This window comes from Durio zibethinus, chromosome 9, assembly GCF_047325235.1.
Source record: "Durio zibethinus cultivar Kanyao isolate XHJ-2024 chromosome 9, ASM4732523v1, whole genome shotgun sequence".
NCBI lineage: Eukaryota > Viridiplantae > Streptophyta > Magnoliopsida > Malvales > Malvaceae > Durio > Durio zibethinus.
This window is the reverse complement of record NC_143170.1, coordinates 10,110,770-10,127,637: the sequence shown is the minus strand read 5'-3', so window position 1 is coordinate 10,127,637 and position 16,868 is coordinate 10,110,770. Positions and strand designations below refer to the sequence as shown.

At 30.2% G+C, this 16,868-nt stretch overlaps 2 long non-coding RNA genes across 13 annotated transcripts in view; both read left to right on the top strand.

The window, feature by feature from the left end:
* The first annotated feature begins 4,884 nt into the window (after positions 1-4,884).
* Positions 4,885-16,868, top strand: part of LOC149516789 (uncharacterized) — a 40,864-nt gene continuing 28,880 nt past the window's right edge. For 6 of the 12 annotated variants that reach the window (XR_016345169.1, XR_016345170.1, XR_016345168.1 and 3 more), the window contains exon 1: positions 4,885-5,340. This is a non-coding gene — a long non-coding RNA (uncharacterized LOC149516789). The remainder of the gene's footprint in view (positions 5,341-16,868) is intronic. The other 6 variants (XR_016345164.1, XR_016345175.1, XR_016345173.1 and 3 more) reach the window with 2 other exon arrangements.
* On the top strand, positions 5,347-12,748 carry LOC149516790 (uncharacterized). The gene is made up of 2 exons (XR_016345176.1): positions 5,347-11,798; positions 11,998-12,748. It is a non-coding gene; the product is annotated as an uncharacterized LOC149516790 (long non-coding RNA).

Sequence of the window (16,868 nt, the reverse complement as noted above, 5' to 3'; positions counted from 1 at the left end):
CTAATATTGTAGACAAAATAAAACAAGCACTATTACCAGTTTATATTATTCAAACATTTTTTTTTAAATAGTTAAAGTAGAAATAAATAACATTTAATAGCAAGCTTTTAGCCAAAAGGTGTAGCTAAAGGTTTAGTAAAATTACTTGCTCAACTTTCAAATGTGCAGTAACAGTTCATACTTAGAGTTGATGCCTTTGACTTTTTTATGTAAATTGATGTTGATCGAAGTTAAATGTAGGCATGTGGATACAACCTGTTCAATTTACAGACAACTATATTGAAATGAGGCATAAAGGAAGAGGGCTAGAAAAGAAAAAGGTGGCTGCTAGGATAAGATGAGAAAAAAGAGAACAGAGGCATCGCTAAAGGAAAGAGTGAGAAAAGGAGAAGCAAATGAGATTGAAAAAGAGTTAAAGTGTTTAGGGTTTTATATTTATATAAGGGTAAAATTATAAATTTTAATTAAAATAATAAAAATACATATTTAAATAAAAAAACTTGATTAGGCTCGTAAGCCACTCGAGTCAAATATTAGGATTCTCAAATTCAGCTTAATTGATAAATTGAGCTACTCGAGCTCGAGCTCGATTCGATAATAATGAAACAAAATTTGAGTTTTATTTGAGTCAAACCCGAATAGCTTGTGAGTACTAATATATCATTTACACCTCTAGTTGTAGCAATATACAGATAAAAACCTCATTAGGCCTTAACTTAGAGAGGATAGGAAAAGAGGAAAGTAACTTTTTTAGCTCTTCAAATGCTTTTACACACTAAGGTGTCTATCTAAATTATGAGATGTTCTTGAAGATTTTGAAGAATGGCAAACATCGATTTGGACATAAATATGTTCAAGGCGACTATTCTTTCAGTTAGCCTTTATACCTTATTTACTAAGGTCGGTGTTTTTATGTCAATGATGGCCTAAACTTTTTTGATGTTTGCCTTTATGCCCCTTTTATTGATAATGTAATCGAGAAATTTTTTTGATGTGACCTCAAATGCACATTTATTAAGATTAAGCCTTATGTTGTACTTTTTAAGAGTATCAAAAGTCTTTTTTAGATTTTTTTGATGTTCATCCGAGCTTTTACTTTTCATAATCATGCCGTCTATATATACTTGCATATTTCAATCGATTTGATCCTTGAAGACTTTGTTGACCAGTCTTTGGTAGGTCACTCTTATATTTATTAGACTGAAAGATGTGATCTTATAGCAATATAAGCCTTTCTCAATGATAAAAACTATTTTTCCCTCATATTCTTTTAGCATTTTTATCTGATTATAGTCGAAGTAACCGTCTATAAAGCTAAACAGGCTGTGCTTGGCTTTATCATTAACTAGTCGATCTATGCTTGATAGAGAAAAATTATCTTTTAGACAAACTCTATTGAGATCAGTAAAGTTTACATACATTTTTTATTTTTTACTACTCTTCTTTACCATTGCTACATTGGCAATCCAATCAAAGTAGTAGGTCTTTCTGATAAAGCTTGCTTTCAGTAGTTTTTTTTTTGTCGAACTGGTTTCATGTTCGCAAATAGATTGGTGTTGTCTTTTAAAAGTTAAACTAGCTATTTTTTGTGGTGGAGCTTTGCTTCGATTAGCATGTTTTTTTTAGAATTATTTTTCAAAAATGGTATGGAGACAAGGTCTTTTGCCAATTTTGGTTGATTTTCATCGATTTTTGACCTTTGATCAATTATTTTTTTTGCTCTGTTAAGTTCGAATTGTTTCTTACAAGAGTATAAATCTTGACAAAGTAGTTAGTTTATTGTTAACAAGATGGCATGTAGAAAAGTAGAGCCGAACAAAATGTAGAATTGTATTTAATTTTTTTTTAACTATCTTAAGAGCTCGATTCTACTGACATATATTTATGAATGCCGAATTAAGAGCTTGACCTTTGTGGAATCATTCAAAAAAAGTAAAAATTTTATAGTATGTAAAGTTATGGAGTTTAAGAGCTCAGAATCGCTTAAGAGAGCATTTTTTTTCTTTTTAGTTTCATGTTGCTTCTTACCAGTGTCGTCTTGCTTTGTTTTTTCAATATTTGACCTTCATCCTAATCACATTTATCTTCTTTAGTTTCCTGGCTTTGGTCGAATTGTCAATCTACTTCGTAATCTTTCTTTTTGTCTTTGTCACATAACACTGTCGCATTATGGAATAATCTTTTTTAACCTCTCCAACTCATTTGTGGTTTAAAATTTGATCTTCAGATGAGAAACTAAGCTGATCAATCTCATAATAGACTGATTAGGTTGGCTTAAGATCATGTTAAATGTAGAAGGAACATCAACTACTATAAATTTTATGATCGAGGTAATGTTCATTGGTTCGATACCTAATGTGATTAACAGCTTAATGGTTTTTTTTACTGGCATTTATTCATTTTTAAAACTGATCAAAGCGGTAATGAATAGTTTTAACATTTCTTCCCTCATACCTATTTTCAACATAATGGCATAATATAGTACCTCAGTTAAGCTCCCACTATCAAATAGGATCCACAATCGCATTATCATATGGAAACTAGATCCTTTCCAAATCTTTAGAGCAAAAAAAGGTTAATTCATCATTTTAGTTTGTTTTTTTCTTGGCTGAAAACCAAATAGCCAAAAGCATCCCTTAATCAAACTTCATCTTGGTTAAGGTAGAGGTCCCACAGTTATCATATTGATAATGTCCGCAATGGGCCTGTTATCTATAGTTCAGTCTTCATCTTCTTTGTTTCTTTGGTTTCCCTCTTCTTGATTTCCTTCCTGTTTGTTCTCTTATTTTTTCCTACCTCTTCTCTTTAGTTGCCCCTTTTATAATGCACCTTGCCTTGACTTTATCTTGCTTGGTCCATAAATCTGTCTAACTGCCCTCTTTTAATCAGACTTTGTATTTCATTCTTTAGGTCGACACAATTTTTTGTGTTGTTGCTAATGTCTCAATAAAAAATACATCTTTTTGTTAAATCTCTTCTTGTATTTTGCCTTAGTGGCATTGGCCATTCGAGCTCAAGATCCCTTTTATTTGCATTAGAATCCTTTTTTAAAAAGGTATTTAATTATATAATTCCTCTATTTGCTCAGACTCTTAGCATTAAGGTGCGTCGGTTGTTTCCCTCTTGGGGGAGGATCAAAGATTTCTTTTCCTTTTTTTGGGGCCAAAGAGAGGGATGGGTCTTTTTCACCTTGGTTTTTCATTGTAACATCAGTGTTTATGTATTTTTCTATGACAAGCAACACATTAGCTAATATTTTTGGTAGTTCTAGGGAAAGTGTGAGTTTTAGGTGGTACTTTCTGTCACTGAGTCTAGTGATTAGGGTAGTAACTGTAGTGATCTACTCTAAATTTGAGGGCTCTTGTATTAAAACGCATTACTTAGTCTTGTAAAAACCTGTTTTTACCTTGGTAGATTAATGTCAAGCTTAAGGTAGTTTTTTTCGTTTTTCTATTGCTTATAAATCAAGATAGGAAAGCATGATTGAGCTTTTTAAAAGTTGTGATAGACCTCAATTTTAAACTACAGTACTAGGATCGAGCTATCCCTTTAAGTGTGGTAGTTAATCTTTTGCACATAAGAACTTCATTTGCCTCCAACATCATCATGTTAGTTCAATAAAGCTCTAAATGACCAAAATGGTCAGTAGTACCATTGTAAATCTTCAAGGTTGGCATTTTGAATCTTTTTTGGACCATAGTTCTGTCAATCCTTTTGATGAAGGGTGAGATTTCCAAAAATTTGAGCTCATTTTCAAAGACAACAACCTTTCTGTTCAGCTAATTCTCCATGGCTTATATTCTAGCTTTCAGGTTTCTGTTCAGCTGGGAGTCTAGGTTGACTTGTTTAAATTTTTGGGTGGTGGCTTGTGTTGAGGCGTGAGTATGGTAGTGGCTGGTTGGAATGGTGGGTTCTTCTTCACGTAAGGCTAACTTACATGAAATTTAAAAATAATAAAAAAAAAGCAATTGAGAAGGAAAATAAAAGTTAACTGGGATGATAAAGATACTTTTAGAATCCTAAAAACAAAGCTTACATGAAATTTTTTAAATGAAATTTACAATGTTTATTCTTTAAAATGACTTAATAAAAATTTTAATAAAAAAATCTAAATGATAAATTAATAGAGATAAATGTGAAATCAATAACATGTAAAAATATTATTAAAAATATTATTTATAATTTAAATTTGATAAATATTTATTCAACGGTAAAAATTTTATCAAATTTTTACTAAAAATATTTATCTAAAAAATATATCAAAATTTATTAAAATTTTTTAAAAATTTATATACTTGATTTATGCAACAAAACCTTTTAATATATCAATTTTGATTTTAATTTAATAATTTTTAATAAAAAACTTCATAAATTTAACTTAAAAAATGTTATTTAAATCTTTTCATAATCCTTAAAAGTCAACAAATTTATTGAATGGATAATGGAATATGCAACCGAACACTATGGTTGATGCAAATATCTCTTACGCAAAATTTTGAATTCAAATTCTTTTTCCATTTTCGATTTTTTTTAAAAATCTAGACAGAAGGGCATGCCATAAAAAATTATTGCACTACTAACTCTTTGTATTTTAGTTGTGTCAAAATTGCACGTGTAAAAATGAGGAAGGCAGAAAGTCCCTAAAAGGTCCTTGTGCTCCAAGGATTAATGAATTTTCGACATCTGTCATATTTGTGTCAAAAGAAACCGATTGTTTGTTTGTTTGTTTTGTTCTTGTACGGCGAATTTGCTTGCTTGGGCTCCAAACAACTTTTGAATTAATATGTTTGAAAGTCATGGCAATTTGTCCGCAGCCATAAATTATTGAACGAAAGTGAAATCCTTGACCCATTTCAGTGTTTTATATATATATATATATATACACGGTCCTTTTGCCAAATATATGGACTACTTATAGGCTGCATCTAAGAAGACGCATCAGTTCTTCAAGCGAAGAGCCGGCTCCTGTTATATGCTAGTCTATATATTTATATATATATATATATAGTTATATATATTTTCTCCATAATAATGGAGGAGGAAATTGTTATATCATCATCAAACAGTTCTTTGCATAGTTGAAGATCGGAAAAAAGTTCATTTATGCCAGTGCACTCTGATGATGGTTGAATGTGCAGGCTGGGCAATGGTTCAGCAGATTGAAGTTGTTCGGTTCATGATGGTACGATCCTTTCTATTTTTGTTGATATCTTTGTTTTCATTTCTATTTGAATTGATCAAATCTCGTTTGTCTTTAACTTTTGGGCTATCACATTTACCCTCTGTTTCATAGGCAAATTATTTTCTAATTGTCAGCGTCAAGTGTCACATTTTTTTAAGGTAAAGTTAAAAAGTATTCCATCATTTGTTTCATTTTTTTTAATCAATTTCTTTTCAATCAATTTTTTTTTTTCAAATTGATGGTCATTAAGATAATTTGTTTTACTAAATTAACATAATTTTATATATTCATTTCAAATTTAACATATAATTAAATTAAGGATATTTCATTTAATATATTTAAATTATTTAATATGTAAATATAACTTAATTAAAAATTAACTTTTTGGCCAGGATTAATGAAAGGTCAACTTAATAATTAAAACAATTTTAAACTAATTAATAAATCTTACAACCTAAATTATAGTAATAAGCATTATTTATTTTTTGTTGACTTCCCGATGACGAAAGTATGAGTCTTTATGGAAGAACCGACATCGTCGGAGACAAATTATGTTTCAATGTCTATGATGTGGACTCCAATATACAACCGAGGGGATCAAACGTTAGCAAAATAATAATAACAATAATAATAATAATAAAGTATTATTATTATTATAAAAATAATAATTTGTTTGTTATATTTGTTTTTTTACTTGATTCTTTTATTTTATCATTTTATTTTTTTATTAAGTTATATTCTCATGGTTTTATAATTAACTATATGGATTCATCCTAAAAAAAAGTAGCAATATGGTTATTTTTGTTGCATTATTTTGATTTACCGGCAGCTTTAATTGGAGGTAGCCATTATTATATTAAATCTTTATTGTAACTGAATTTTAAAAATTAAAGAAGTAAGGTTTAAAATTTAAATACGAAATTTGTCACCATATTAATTCTATTATTATATTTTAATTAATTTATGAACCATTTTAATGCATGGATTAATAATTATAGATATAATTATACACATAAATAGTATTTTTAATAAAAAAAATATAAATTTTACATATGCATATATAATCTCATTTGTAAAATTAAAAAGACTTCACTAATAATGTATCAAATAAATTTCTTTTATTATTTCACTGACATTTTAAATTAGTTTATATTTGATAAATTATCAGTATATAACATCAATGTATAATGTTATACATTTTCGATGAACTGCAAAATAACACATAATTAAAGAAAATAATTTTAAATATATTTTAAAAATTAAATATATTTGTTTGTAGGATTTTAAAATTTTAAAATTAAATTTTTAGTAATGAGGCATCATTGTATGATTCGGTGATATTATATAACATCTAAATTCTGATAGTATATCAAATATAAACTTTTTTAAATTGTGTCCACAAATCACAAAGATAACGTATAAATTATATTAGTCAATGAGGCATTGGCTTAATGGTAAGGAGGAAGCCTTAAAACTTTAAGGTTTTTAATTTAGATCTTACTATGTGTGGGTTTGGTTGTTTAGTTAAGTTATAATTTATTAGTTGATTATTTAGTTATTTAATATAATTGATTATATGAATGCAATATTTGATTATGAAAATAACTTTAAAAAATATATAAATCGTATTAAATAATTGAAAAATTAATATACAAAAAAAAAACATTATATACATATACTTATTTAATACACACATTTCACACATTCATCTAACTGACTCATTTCAAAAATTCTTGATTTCATTGAGGAAATATGGAAGGACAAACCCTTGTTCCCTTAAGATCCATATGACAAAGTTAAGGCTTAGTTTTGGGCCAAAATTTACAGATGAAAAGTACTTCATCCAAACCATTTTCATTCAATCTCTAACACTCTGCCATTTAATTTCATTCTAGTTTTAAGGTGGTTGAAGTTTTTTCTTTGTTTCGATTTCTTAAATGCAATGTTTGTCTGGTGCATTTGACACTGGCCGTGCTCTAGGAGATGAAAAAGAAAAAACGATAGGAATTGCACTAGACTCCATTGCATTTCTTGAGAAGCAGCTGGATCTAACCCTTGGTTGGACCCCTCATTGACTTTATGGTATCAAAGAAGTCGGTTGACTCCCAGAGCTTCCCACTGCTTCATTAATGGGAGGATTTTATCGAAAATCTAGTGATCAAAGAATGCCTTCCACCTAGAGATAAGCTGGTTGAGGGCTTTCACTGCTAGCATCAATTACCTGCATTCCTTTTGTATATATAAAGATTCAAAGTATAAAATAAACTTTAGAATGAAATTAACAAGAACTTTACCGAATGCTTTTTGGTAGCAGCATACTACCCATTTTGCACATTGGGTCTGAAATTTTGCCTAAGGCATTGAACTACCCAGCTTAAAAAGAAATAATTGAAGATAATAGCATTGTCGACCCAAAAAGCTGATAAAACCTAGAAGAAATGCAGAGAAAGTTTCAACTATAATTGTTGGGCTAAAAGCCTCCAATCCAATCACACCAACGGAAGCGAAATCAAATAATAAATCAAACACATAAGAGACAATAATTTAACGTGATTTGGTCCAACTGACCTACATCCATGGATGAGAAACAAGATCCACTAGTTGTAGAGAATTACAAACTTACATCAAATCATCAACCTCACTCAATAATCAATACTCATAAGACACTCTAAATCTCCTCTAGTCCTATAGAGTATTCTCAACCCAAACAAACATAAATCCAAACCCTTGTGCACCATTTCAACATAACCAAACACATACCCATATGTTCTCATACATCATACCTATGTGGATCCTTTCAGTCTTCTCTAGTCCACTCACAAACAAACATACACCCATAACACGTAGAGCCCCAATACTCCTATGGGGTATCTATCCCACAAAATTCTACAACTCTCTTACATCTTTTTCTCATATCTAATCCTGTAGAGACTTCACATATTTATAACTATACAAACTTGCCCATTAAGAATCCCTTTTTTCTTAGAATTCTTCTTTTGTAAGTTAAACTTGCCTATTAAGAATCTCTTTCCTTTTAGAATTCTTCTTTTGCAAGTCAAACTTACCTATTAAGAATCTCCTTTCTCTTAGAATTCTTCTTTTGCAAGTCTTCTTGTCCATCAAGCAATATCTGACAAATCTCGAATAAATCTCTAACAAATCTCAAACAAATCTCTTATGGGATTTGAGTCAATATTTCCAACAACAATCTCCAACCTTCTCTAGAGTATGACGGAGGATGGCGTTTGGTTGCTATTAGAATGCCATTTTGAAGATCAACTAAGCTGAGACTATGACTTTGTAGATTGATTACATTTGGAACAAATCTAGGCTTGTAATGTACAGTTCATGAACATAATGGAATATTTTCATTCATGCTGGGAATACATTTGGTGTATATTTTAGAGATTTCAAAGAAATATCAAGTAGTGACATGGTGACACCGGTACCAAAATGCTATTCCTTCAATTCTGCCTCGGGCAACTGCTATTTCCTTATCAACATAAAACCAGATAAAGAAAGGATCCTTGATGTTTGGTTCTCTATCTTCCTTCTGGCCAACACTGATCTCTAAAGGGTTAAAAGGTCCAATTTTAACTCGAATTAATTCAAAAATGAAGGACAATATTCTGTTCTTCCATGAAAAGCTTCCTTCATAAGTTAAGAACCCAATTGGTCCAAGAAATGTTAGAACAAAAATTGTATATCTGGAATTACTGCTTATGATAAATCTGGAATTTTAAGAAAATGCTCTAAAACGTATAATGGTGTCATTTTTTTTTAAGGTGTTATTCACTCTTACCAAATTATTTACTTAGTAGATATACAAAAAAGTTACAAGTGATAAATCTTGAGTATACAATGAAATCTAATGACTGATTGCATTTTACACTGACAAAATCAATCAATTAAGTATTCACCGATGTATTGCAAGATCGCTAAACTTTTATAAAGCTTTCTGTAACAAAACTTTATAAAAGGAAATCTGAAGTTTATTGAAAAAAGAGGAGGAGTTCTGAAAACTGTTCTTGTATTTTCTCATAAAACCAAAAAAGCTTATATAACCCATTAAGTATTTATTTATTTTACAGATATACTATTTATTTTGAATAGATAAAAATTATCCATTTTTAACAATTAAAAATTGTCTATTTTGAACATACTTATTTGTCTATTTTGTAAACTATCTGTTTATCTTGAACAATTAAAATTATTTATCTACTTTAAATAGACTTAACTAATCAAACACTTAATTAATTAAAAAATTAAAAAAATAAATAAAATAATATTTTATTTATTGCCAAGTGCCTTAAATATTAATATTAATTATTTAATTAATGCAAAATCTATCAAACCTAAAATCCAAGTTCATAGTCCATTATTTACTTAAATCCAACTACAATGAACTTACTGCTCCTTTTAATTTAAATGGATATCTTATTTGCTCTTTTCCAATGTGATATTATTTTTTATATTTTATTTTAAAAATTTCTAATAAAAAATTCTTCATTTTCAATTCTTGTTCCCTAGTTCAAGTCATGATCCATGAGTTTCTAAAATTGACAAAAAAATAAAGCAAAGAAATAGCTAGTCTTATTTTCTCCTTTTATTGGCATGAAATAGGCAGTAGAAAAGTTTTTCCACTGGTTTTGCAACAGTTAAATAAAAGCCAAATTTATCCTCAAAGAGATTTTTCACCATACAAAGCTATCATATCTGATGTATCAATTCAAATTGCATCAACTATGAGCACTAATGACCATCTTAAACAATAAAGTTTGACAAAATTTACATGCTTAGATTAAATGCCTCTTTATAGCCTGCAAAATTTCCCCCGACCTTAAAATTATTCCAAGACAAGCACTTGGTTCAAAGAAACTTTAGACATGTTCAATTCAAGGCAGTGGCAGATACATGTGAAAAAGTAAGATGTTTTTGGACATCCAAAAATTGGAAAACAAAAAAATTTGGAACGAAAAATTTTTACAGCCCAAAATTTTTCCTTGAATACCCTTTCCGTCTATAAAATTAGCAAATATGTCGACAGTCTTTTACATGTGGATATCTCAAAAAATATCCTACATCTACCAAGTCAAGTCAACTAATTCGATGAACCGGCCATAATTCTACATTAAAAACTCTATTATAGTAAACTAAACTTTTTAAGGAAGAATTTAACAAGACATCAAAAACAGCACTTTCAATCATTTTGTGCTAATGCATTCCTGGAAGCATTATGCACGTGAAAGCAGATGTAAAAAGTAGCCAAAACTTTTAATCACATTAAAAAATGAGAGGAGATTACGGAGCTTACAGCAGCATCGAACCTCTGAAGAGTTGTTAGAGGGAAGTAGCGGCCGCCCTTCAATTGTTTCTAGCTTCAACCCAATTCAAAGAAACTTAATAGCATTGAGATGATAATTAAGCAGAAAATTAAGAAAACATCTAAACAAAGATGGGAATCAAACGAAACCTGAGCAGTAAAAATGAGCATCCAGGTTCTGCCAGGGGAATCCGATCCACCAAGAGTTTCAACAAACTCTGAGGGGTTCATTCTGGCCTTTTCACTAACCGAAAAAGCTGACAGAACTTCCTCAGCTGGGACTTTTCTCGTTTTTGTTGCATTTTTGACGCCTTCATCAACTTCTTATTATATAACTACAATGGAAAAGATAACAGATTATGAAAATGAATGCATTCTATCGGCCAAGCAGTTAAATTAAAGGAAAACCGTACTTTGTTTGGCAGCTGCTCTTGAGCAAGGAATGGATCTTTCTCATTCTCGTCAAGGGTAGCGCGGGTTCTTACCGTGAAGAATCTGGCAGAATTGAGAGAAGAAATGTGTGGATTAAAAGAATTGACATGCTTGAGAGGGAGTAGGAACTAGGAAGGGATCAGGGATGATAATTGAGAGGAAGATGAACTGAGATATATACAGCAGCTTAAGGGAAAGAGAAAAGAGGATGATGGTGCTACATGGGAGCCCATTTTGCCAGATGACTGCTTGTTGTGGGTCTTGCTTTTGGGAAGTAGACGTCCCCATTTTTTCTGCTTTTGCCAGGCTTCCCAGCATCCATGAACTGTAAGCTCACCCCCTCGACCCTCAAAAATGAAACAATTTTCATAATTGATCTGATCATGGTCGCGCCAGATGTAACATTTGAGATGGCACATGCAGCGTCTTTCTTGATATCAAATTCATCTGTTTGAAGCAGACGAACCAGTGGCACAATAATAATAGCTTCAATCACAGCCAACAATAAGTCCATCACTTAAATGGAGTTTTAGGGAGGATGAGCTGCTTGCGGCTTAGATTTAGGCCAATCTAACTATTTGTAAGAATACAAACCAAAGAACTTTTCTGGAATGTCTCAAAACTCTGTTATTCATTGACATTCCAAAGAACTTTTCGGGAAGATGCTGCCAAATGAAGGCTCGGACTCCGATCATCGGAAAGTTTTTTTTTTTTTGAGTACAGGGGTGGAAACTGAGCCCTTATGTCCCAGTTTAGCTCTACCGATCAGTGGAAAGTTAAGCACATGCCAATTGTTAATATCCATTTTACCATTTCGTCCCTAGAAACTTGTAAAACGTCTGCAATTTTATGAACGGAAAGGTATGTAGCACTTTTTCATAAACATTAGTACAACATTTACTCTCTGATTTTAAATTCTAGTTAAGGCCATTTGTTTTAGGTTCTTAGAGTTTAGTTTTAGGTAACTACATTGATAGCAATCGATCATTTTTGTTTATGATTTGTGATTTTTGTGGGATACTCTTGTATTTGAATTGCTTTGTTTAATTTTAACTTGTAGGCTCCAATGTTCAATCGTCCATTGCTTGATGGATTAAGGAGTTGTAGCTGCCTCAACACAAGGAATTACATGCTCCGAAAAGAATCAACTAGATTAATTAAGTTGTCTTTTCATTCCTCACTATGGCTGTTCTTGAGGAATTTCACAGCCTTGATAGATGGAATATTGTGTGGGTGATGACACGTTAATTATGATATTATTTTTACTTTATACAAATTTTTTCCTGAAAATGTAAATAACAAAAACCACAACTATAGAAAGCTTGATATTTACCCTCAAATTTCAAACTCACAGCAGACTAGTTTATCCAATTTTACCCACAATATCAAAATTGTCAAAAAACTACTAGTAATTACTAATTAAAACACAATGAATGAATTTCTACATAGGAACAGGGTCGTTGTTCTGCCTGCCTCTGCGTCCAAGCACAAACAAAAAGTTAATTGCTTTACCAAACTCAAGTACAGAGGATTATTCAAGTTTCATTCTGTATGAGTCAAAGAGCTCACCTAAGATCTCATATCCAAATTGATCCTTATCAGTTCTTCCATGGCAGCTTTGATGTGTGTGTGTTTAATACTTTTTACTAGCTACTAAATAGTAACCAATTAGATAGCACCGAAGTCTCCAACTCTGGATCAAGAAGAAGACTGGATAAAGAAACCATTAGCTCAAATGTCCAAGCTTTTAAGCTGCTCAAATGCATTGGAACTAATGATTAAAACCCCAAAATATTGGCTGTGGCTGGTTATTCATGTTGAGATTTACTTTGAATCTCATAATCTCGTATCGAAAATTAAGTAAAGTTATAAAAGTTTAAGTTTGTCTTATATCCCACATCATGTATTTAGTAAATGTATAAAGGGTTTCACTCTTATAAATAAAATATTTTGATTTTAGTTTGGTAATCCCAGATAATTAGACACCAAAAGAATAGTTAAGTGAGTAAGTTATTAAAAATGTGTAATTTTGTTTTGGGTTAAGTTTTGAGTAAGGAGTTTTTGGTAGCTTTTTTTATTTTAAAAGTCTCATAGTTATAAAAAATTATTTATTAGTGGATTGGGTTTAAAGTAGATCATTTTGAGTTGGGCCAAAATAAATATATTTATGTATTCTTATTCTTGATTTGATCTTGTTATTTGGTGCGTGGATGTTGCGTGTGCGTGTTGATTTTTCAACAAGTGGTATCAGAGCTTTGGTGATCCCTAACAAGTGGTATCAGAGCGAGGTTCATGGGAAGAAGAAATAGGCCTATCCCAATAAGTGGTATCAAACATATGGTGATCCGTAATAAGAGGTAACAAAATGAGGTTCATGGAAAGAAGAGGCAGGCTTAATAGATTGTGAAGTTAGTGTTTCAAGATGTCAAAATAAGGTATGTCTAGTATAATTATGCCCAAGTTTAAGATTCCGTTATTTGATGAAAAGAGTAATTTTATATTATGGCATAGTACGATTCAAGATTTATTAGTACAACAAGGGTTGGATCAGGCCTTAGAAAGTAATAAGCCTAAATGAATGTTTGATAGTAATTAGAATAAAATTTAGAAGAAAGTTGTTGTACTATTAGATTAGCATTAGTCCCATAAGTAAAATATAGTGTGTTAACTAAGAGTACTCTAAAGAGCTTGTGGGTTAAGCTTGAGGGTATTTATGTATCAAAATCATTGGCTAACAGATTATGTTTAAAGATAGATCTATATTCTCTGAAGATGAAAAAAAGATATGGGTCTTTATAATCACCTAAACAAGTTTAATAGATTGATTTCTCAATTGCTGACGATTTTTATTGATGAGTTAGAAGATCAAGAGAAGACTTTAATTTTGTTGTCATCTGGGCCCAAGTTTTATAGGCCTTTAGTTTAGACTTTGTTGGTGGATAGGTGTATTTTGAAGTTGGTTGATATGACTACCCTTTTGCATAAGAACAAAAGGTTTATGAGAATACAAAACTCACCACCTAGGAAAAGTACACTAGCTGTAGAGGGTTTTGATTGAGGAAAGACTCCAAAATAGATTGATAGATCAAGAAGGAGATCCAAGTCAAGAGACAGAGATTATAGTGATATAGAATATTATTATTATGGTGAAAAAAGATATATCCAAGTATGTTGTAAGAAGTTGAAAATGGATATGGTTGCTTTTAAAAGGTGAATGATGAGAACAAATCGGATGAAGGAAAGAGTGATACTGCTACTATTATATTTGATGATGATGATATCATTTTAAAGACTTGTATGAATGAGACTTAGACTTTAAAAGGTGATAAAAGTTGGATTTTAGATTCAACTACTACAGTTCATGTTTGCAATGATAGAAGTTGTTTTGTGGAGTTGAAAGAGAATATGAAGTATGGAGATATTATGGTTCCTAATAATGAAAAGGTGCAGATTTAATGCATTGAGAGTGTTCGTCTTAAATCTCACAATTATGTTGTTAGGATGCTTCATCATGTAAGGTATGTATTGAGTTATGATTGCTTTGGGTGAGCTAGTTTCTCAGGGGTACACATAGTATAAGAGTAATGATTCGTTGAAAGTGTACAAGAATAATAGTGTGATTCTACAAGGGAATAGGATCAAAAATTACTTGCACATGCTTGATAAAAGCTCAGTTGCTAGGATTCTTATGATGAAAGAAAAGAAAAAAGGCAAGTGTGTTAGTTTTACATATACTATTGAGGTTTTTGGAGATTCAAGTCAAAAGAGAATTTGTTGAGATTTACCTTGAATCTTATAATCTCACATCGAAAGTTAAGTGAAGTTATAATAATTTGAGTTTGTTTTGTATCCTATATCAGGAGTTTAGTAAAAATATAAAGAGTTTCACCATTATAAATAAGATATTTTGGTTTTAGTTTAGTAATCTCATATAGGTAGACATAAAAAGAATAGCTAAGTGAGTAAGCTATTATAATGGTGTAATTGAATTTTGGATTAAGTTTTGAGTAAGAAGTTTTTGATAACTTTTTTCATTCTAAAAGTCTAACAATTGTAAAGATTTATTTGTTAGTGAATTGGGTTTAAACTATACTATTTTGAGTTGGACCGTAATATGTATATTTATATATTCTTATTTTTTATTTGAGTTTGCTATTTTGTACATAGGTGCTACATGTGCGTGTTAATTTCTCGACAATTCAGAATCCAAATTTTTTCTTCCTTTGAATGATTGAAAATTATGTATCTTGTCATAAAAGCTGAAGGGATAGAGACTTTTATGAAACTAAAGATGTTGACATAACCTTTTTTGAAAAGCCACTCCAAGTTTTTGCATAGGAATAAGAGAAATTGACATAAAGTGCCAAAACCATGAGATTTATCTAGTAGGATATTGAATTTGTCAAGGCAGCTTCATTGCTTTTAAGCCCTGATTTAAACACTAGGATCTAACAAATGAAAGCATGAAGCAAAGTAACAATTCTAGAGGTAAGCACCATAGGGATTACATTGTTTTGAGTCTGAAAAAAAATAACAAGACATTGTAGTAGACCAAATGCAAAAATGCTGAAGATCATGAAATATGCAAACTCTTCAGCTTTTTTCGATATGGTAGGATCTTTGTGCATGAAAATTTAGAATAAGTTTTACATTAGCTTAGATGACTGCAACGAATAAGCTAACGATTGAAAGAACAAGCATTGCTCTGTGTGTGTATACCAAGCATGTGATACTACTTTGCTCCAAATGATTGTCCCCATAAGGCTTCTAATGCAGTTGCCATCCCCCTTTGATTATATAATTTACAAATCCAAATTACATCATAAACAAATGACTCTTAACAAATATGACATTATTATTGAATTAGGTAATATAAGAATAAAAGAAGTGATTATGATTTTAACCTACTGGATGTCACTTTTTCTAATTGATTGTATAAATTAATTGAATTATATTAATATGGTATATATACTTTAAAAATATTGAAATATATGATACTTATATTATCAATTCGTATCAAAAAATAATTTTAAAAATATTTTATATAATAATAGTTTTATTTTCAAAGCACTTATGGTATAGGTAGTGTATACATTAATTGTGTGGCTATATTGAATGATCATTTTTAGGATAATTAGATCTAGCCCAATCTAAAGAGGTGTCATGTAAACAATGAGAGGCCTATTGGGTTTTAAATTCTGATATTAATTAATTTTTACCCAAAAAAAAATGTTAAATTTTGGAGTTTCCCCAAACAATTTATACAAGAAAAAACTTTTCTTTAAAATGTATTCTATGAAAATAAAATTTTATTAAGCTAATTTTACTACATACTTTTGTTTTCACAAGTTAAAAGCAAATAAATAAGTTTAGAAACAAAAGTAACAAAGTTAAAACCCAAAATAAAAACTTTTAATTTTCAAGTGAAAATAAAAATGTACACCATTTTACACCTATATGGAACAAGAACAACTAATATTAGAGTTAGTCTCTTATATATTTAAGTGTTTACTAATTTCTCTCATTAAAAAAATATTTACTCCTCTCTCTCTTTCTCTCTCTTACTTTGAATATTAATTTTTAATAGACTTTGCATATTATTAGAACAATGTACTTAAATACACATAAAACCATAACTTCTATGAAAATAAAATGTTAACACATTTAATTATTTGAAATATGTTAAAAATGTATAAATTGATGATAATAATAGATCAATCTTTTAATTAAAATTAAAGTATTGCCCCCCAAATATAATGTCCTAATTGATGGTGAGATTGAATTGTAAAATTAAACTACATATATATTTATATATATATATATATTCCTAATTAGGTTAATCAAATGGAAATTACACTAATCCCATGCACTTGGCATAATATATATATATATATATATGAAGCTTATATTAAGTAATTAAAATGGAGCTCA